Source organism: Zingiber officinale, chromosome 7A, assembly GCF_018446385.1.
Source record: "Zingiber officinale cultivar Zhangliang chromosome 7A, Zo_v1.1, whole genome shotgun sequence".
In the NCBI taxonomy this organism is placed as follows: Eukaryota; Viridiplantae; Streptophyta; class Magnoliopsida; order Zingiberales; family Zingiberaceae; genus Zingiber; species Zingiber officinale.
The window spans coordinates 50,918,635-50,925,280 of record NC_055998.1 but is presented as its reverse complement, the minus strand read 5'-3'; positions in this window follow the sequence as shown (position 1 = coordinate 50,925,280).

Genomic DNA, 6,646 nt, shown 5'->3' with positions numbered 1-6,646 from the left:
CCCACCCAATGGATATCTGATCCATATAGCTGTAATAACTGGTAATAAGCTGAATAAAATGTTTCTAATACATTTTACATGCTGTTAGGACGCCTACTGGTGCATCCTTCTGAACTGGGCATTCTACCGAATGCTTGGTGTGTACTAAAAGCACACCCTAAAACTGAAAACTGTAGAACTACTGAACTAACGCCAAAACTAACAAGCGAGAGCAATTATACTGCAGGTGAGAGGTTTCTTACCTCCCGTTCGTAATTTCTTACGATTCTATTTGCTAGGATTCCTGTGGAGATGATCTTCTCGACGATCCGCTCGCGTCTCCGCATTCCTCTCGCGGAGAAGAACCTTTTTCGTGTTGGAGTCGTCGCCGGAAGATGTTCCCTTGACCCTTGGCTTGGTGTGCCGTGCGTGAGGAAGAGGGGAAGAAGGAAGAAGCGGCGGTGGTGTTGGGAGGGTTTCGGTGGAGAAGGATGTGCCGAACCAAAATAATATCACTCAACCCCAACTTAAGTTTATATTTATATTAAGTGGGTAACTAGGCCCAACTCCAATATAAATATAAATGTTTCCCTTCTCTTTCAGCACGGCCCTGCTGGGTTTAACCGGTTACTAGCATTATCCCTTAAACCATAGGTTTCGGGTTCGATTCCCGCCTAAGCTATTTTGCGACTTATTTGTTTTTGCTACTTCCGGTACTCCAAAAATTATGTGAAAATATCCTAAAAATCTAGAGAAATCATAGGATATTTCTAAAATAAATTCGGGAATTTTTCGGGCTTTACAATCCCCCATACCTTATAAAAATTCGAACTTAAAACAATTCTGGGTACTTCTGTCTCATGCTGGCCTCTGTCTCCCAAGTCGCCTCTGCTGCTGTGTGATTTTGCCAGCTGACTTTGACTAATGGTACTTCCTTGTTCCGTAATTTCTTTACTGCTCGGTCTATTATCTGAATAGGCCGACTGTCATAGCTGAGATCATCACGGACCTGTACCAACTGGGGCTCAATCACCTGGGTGGCGTCTGGAATATGCTTCTTCAGCATGGAGACATGAAATACGTTGTGGACAGCTGACATCTCCTGAGGTAGCTCTAGCTCATATGCTACCTTGCCCACTCTCTTCGTGATAAGGTATGGTCCCACGTATCTGGGAGCTAGCTTGCCCTTCTTCCCAAAACGCATGACTCCCTTCATGGGAGCTACTCTGAGGAAAACTGTATCCCCAACTGAAAACTCTAGGGGTCTCATCGTGTATCCGCATAGCTCTTCTGACGGCTGTGTGCTGTCTCTATCCTCTGGCGAATCTGCTGTATGGCTGCTGTGGTATCTGCTACTAGATCTGTCTGAAGCTCTAGTTCCTTCTGTTCACCACTCTCATACCAGCAGATTGGTGATCTGCACCTCCGCCCATAGAGTGCCTCATAAGGTGTCATGCCGATAGTGGCCTGATAACTGTTGTTGTATGCAAATTCTGCTAGACTCAGATATTTGCACCAACTTCCCTTGAAATCTAGGGCACAAGCCCGGAGCATATCTTCGAGTACCTGATTTACTCGCTCCGTCTGACCATCTGTCTGAGGATGGAAGGCTGTGCTGAATTTTAACTGGGTGCCCATAGCTGATTGTACACAGAAGTGTGATGTAAATCTGCTGTCTCTGTCTGATATAATGGTTCGTGGGACTCCATGCAGCCTGACGATCTCCTTGAGATACAACTGAGCTAGCTGCTCCATGGAATAGGATATTCTGATAGCTAAGAAGTGGGTTGATTTAGTCAACCTGTCGACTATTACCCAGATAGCATCAAAACCATTCGTGGTTCTGGGTAATCCCACTATGAAGTCCATAGAGATATCCTCCCACTTCCATTCTGGAATCTGGATCGGCTGCAGAACTCCTCCTGGTCGCTGATGTTCTGCCTTAACCCTCTGACAGGTTAGACAGATGCTGACGTATCTGGCGATATCTCGCTTCATCCCAGGCCACCAAAATCGTTTCTTTAGATCCTGATACATTTTGGTGGAACCAGGATGCATCGCATAAGGAGTCCTGTGAGCCTCGTCTAGAATCTGTTTTCGTAGTTCCTCCTGATCTGGAACACAAAGTCCGTCACCACAATACATTACCCCACTGGCGGACACTCTGAACTCTCCACTTTCTGATTCTGCTAACCCTTGCTTGTTTTTCTGGATTTCAGGATCCTGCTCCTGAGCTGTCTGGATATCATCAAGCAAGGTAGATGCTAAGGACATAGTGGAAAGCTGCCCGACTATAAGCTCGAGACTAAAAGTTGTAATCTCCTTCCTTAGGGGTGGTGACATAGCTGCTAAAGATAATAAGGTAGCACTGGACTTCCTGCTGAGTGCGTCTGCTGTAGAGGATATCTATGTCATAATCCTTGACCAGCTCTAACCATCTGCACTGTCGCATATTCAGATCCTTCTGAGTAAAGAAATACTTCAGACTTTGATGATCTGTATACACTCTGCACTGAGCTCCGTACAAATAATGTCTCCAAATCTTGAGAGCGAACACCACTGCTGCAAGCTCAAGGTCGTGAGTAGGATAGTTCCTCTCATAATCCTTGAGTTGTCTGGAGGCATAGGCGATCACCTTGCCCTGCTGCATCAGTACTGCTCCTAATCCCAATTTAGAGGCGTCACTGCAGATGTCGAAGCTGTCTGTGTTTTCTGGTATAGCTAAAATAGGAGCACTGGTCAATCTCCATTTTAGTTCATTCTGCATGATCCTCTCTCACCGAAATTTCTTGTTCTTTCGGTGAGAGCCGCTGGGGAGGCTATCCGGAGAAGTCCTCACGAATTTCCTGTGTAGCTTTGCTAATCCCGAAAGCTTCGATTTCACGGCATTCTGGTCTCTTCCGATTTATCGCTTCTATCTTCTTGGATCTACCATAACATCATCCTTGGAGATGATGTGACCGAGAAAAGCTACTGGTTCAGCCAAAATTCACATTTCGTGAATTTGGCGTCTGTCAAGGATCCGCAACATCTTGGATGCTCTGCATGGTCCTCCTGAGTGCCTGAATAGATAAGAATGTCATCAATGAATACGATGACAAACTTGTCTAAGTATTCTCTGAATACTCTGTTCATGAGGTCCATGAAAGTGGCTGGAGCATTTGTCACGCCGAAAGGCATGACTACGAACTCATAATGTCCGTATCTGGTCCTGAAAGCTGTTTTAGGTATATCACCTTTCTTGACTCTAACCTGGTGATATCCTGATCTGAGGTCAATTTTAGAGAACACCGTGGCTCCCTTTAGCTGGTCAAACAGGTCATCTATCCTGGGGAGAGGGTACCTGTTTTTAATTGCGACCTGGTTCAAGGCACGGTAGTCTATGCATAGGCGCATGCTTCCATCCTTCTTCTTCACGAACAACACAGGTGGTCCCCATGGTGAGTGACTAGGGCGTATGAAACCCTTGTCAAGAAGCTCCTGTAATTGATCCTGAAGTTCCTTCAGTTCTGCTGGAGCCATGCGGTACGGTGCCTTGGAAATTGGATTTGTGCGGGGAATAAGCTCTATCTCAAATTCAATCTCCCTGTCTGGTGCTAAGCCTGGTAGCTCTTCAGGGAAGACTACTGGGTAGTCATAAACGACTCGAACCTCTGATAGTTGTTGGTTCTTGTCCTGGCTGGTGTTGACTACATTTGCTAAAAATCCCATGCATCCTGAATCCATTAGCTGCTGTGCTTTCAGTGCTGAGAGAAACTTCCTGGCTTTTCTCTTTGGTTTTCCTATGTACTCAAACTGTACTCCTTCTTCAGGTTGGAATATGACCTTTTGTTTACGGCACTCTATAGAAGCGCCGTATCTGATCAGAAAATCCATCCCAAAGATGGCATCGTAGTCAGTCATTTCTAGCACTATCAGATCACCAAAAAGTTCTCTGTCTGCTATAATGACTGGCACTGCTCTGAGCCAGTGCGTAGAGGCCATAATATCTCCTGAGGGTAGCGTTGTCAGAAACTGACTATTGAGTACCTCTGAAGGTATTGCTAATTTCTCGGCAAATGCCCTGGATATATAAGAGTGGGTTGCCCCGGTATCGAATAAGACAGTTGCATTATGCTGTAAAATACTGATCTGACCTGTGACAACTGTCGAGGCATTTGCTACGTCCTCTCTGGTCAGTGAGAAAATCTTGGCATTCGTGGTAGCTGTGGGGGCTTCTAATCTGCCCTGACTGATCTGTGGACCATCTAAGACAGCATACATCTGGTGTAGCTGTGCTGGCTGAGCTCCATACTGTATCGGCTGAGGCTGAGGAAGACTATTTTTGTTCGGGCACTGCTTAGCCATGTTCCCTTCCTGTCCACATTCAAAACAACCTCGCGTACCCTTGCGGCAAACTCCTGGATGATGTTTCCCACAAGTAGCACACTTGGGATGTCTGGAATGTTTTCCAGCTGGTCCTCCTTTTGGGTCACTGCTTGCCTTGCGTTTCCCCTTCCAGTTGGAGCTATGTCCCTGTTGTTTCTGTTGAGTACCTGAGCTAGCTTGTCCCTTGGACTCTGTGGAAACCTGCTTCTGCTGGGTGATGCTGTGCTGATAGTGCTCGGTGATCAGAGCACTACTCACTAGCTCCTCTGTGGTTTGTGGCCTATGAACGCCACCAGCCACATTCATTGCGATCTCTGGTCTGAGCATCTTCAGCATCAACCGTACTCGTTCCTTCTCTGTGCTGACTAGTTCTGGACACAGACGGGCCAACCTGTTGAATTTCTTCACGGCTTCCTGAACTGATAGGTTGCCCTGACGAAATTCTGTAAACTCGTCATAGTGTCGGTTCATGACTTGCATGTGAAAGAATTCCTTGAAGAATTCTTTCTCGAAGTTGGCCCATGTCATCTGGTTTACTTGCCACTTCGATTTAATCCGCTCCCACCACATACGTGCGTCTCCTGTTAAACAGAAGGAGGCACACTTCACCTTTTCGTGCTCTGGCCAGTCTAGAAGCTCCATCGTGCTTTCCAGTGTTTTAAACCATGCCTGAGCATCCCATGGTTCGCTGGTGCCTGAGAAGTTCTCGGGCTTAATTCTCTGCCACTGGATAAGGTAAGCTTCTCTCTTAGCCCCTGCTACTGGGGCTACTGGGACTGGTACTGCAGGCTGAGCTGGTACAACCTCTGTGATTACTGGAGTCGTGAGGTTCGGTACTGGAGTGACTGGGGGAGTAGTCTGTTGGTTAGCCTTTAAGGAGGCTATCTCCTGCTGCTGTTCAGCTGTAAGGTCTGGGGGAGGCACTGAACTGCCTGCCTCTTACTGGGGTTCAGCCGCTGATGCTTTCTTAGCTGGACGTCCTCGTACCATTTTCTAAATAGCAGAGAATACATATATATATAACTAGGCTATCATGTTATATTTAACTACTGGTAACATGTTAAATACTATTACTGTAAACATGAATTAATTAACTACCAACATGAGAGCAAACATGAAAGCACATATAACTGATATGAAGCTGAAAACAAAACTGAGTGAGAGATGTTCTTATTTGGAAGTTGTAGGCACAATGCTGATGTGTGTGTAGGAAGTGAGGAACTTGCTCTGATACCACTCTGTAACGACCCGACTCCGGGGTACTAAGCTGTGAGCCGGATCGCTACCTTAACTACTGAAGCTACTGTGCTGTACTGAGCGGAAACTGGGTAAAATAAAACAATACCAAACTATGGTAGTTGCCTCTATTAACACTGTGAGAGGGATTTTATACTTAACTACCTTCTAGATATTCATAGCTATGCTGGGGGGGGGGGGTGAACTGGAACTTTGGATCGGTCCGTGGAACGATCCACTAACACGCACAGGAACGCTGGCTGGATTGGTCTGCCGACCGATCCAGCTGCTCACTGATCGGTCGGCTGACCGATCAGTGGCTCATTGATCGGTCGGCTGACCGATCAGTGACCGCTGATTTCGTCCCGAACTCTCTGTTCGCGGATGGAACGGTCGGCTGACCGATCCAGGGAGATACAGTAGGCTACTGTATCCATCTGGATCGGTCGACTGACCGATCCAAGAGAATAAATGGCACTGGATCGGTCTGCTGACCGATCCAGGCTCTGATAGTCTGAAACGAAATCAGAATTTCTGATTTCCAGCATTGATTCGTGCCCATAATCACATACATAAGCTCTAGATACATGAAAAACACTCTAGCATGTAAGTACTAACATTCTAAACATGATAAACTAAACTAGACATAGTTTACTAAGCTATAACAACTAGTAGCAAGACTAAGTCATAAAACTAGACATGTTAAGTACTAAAACTGAGATAAAAGCGTATAGATCCCAAGGATCTTTATTCCAGACCCCTTGCACACACACATCATCGTAGCATCGCCCTCCAACCTCCGCTAGTCCACTTTTCTATTACTGGTATCTGCAGTATAAGAAAAGTAGCATCTGTAAGCTAATAAGCTTAGTAAGAAACCATCTACCTCACAAAAACATGCAACGATGCGATTATGTTTTTAAAACATGCTGTTTGAAAACTGAACTGAGCATGGCAACATGGCATGGCATACAAACATGTACTGAACTGATCATGGCATACAAACAAGCTGAGCATAGCATACTGTATCTGAAACTAAGCATGAATACTGATCTGGTAATGC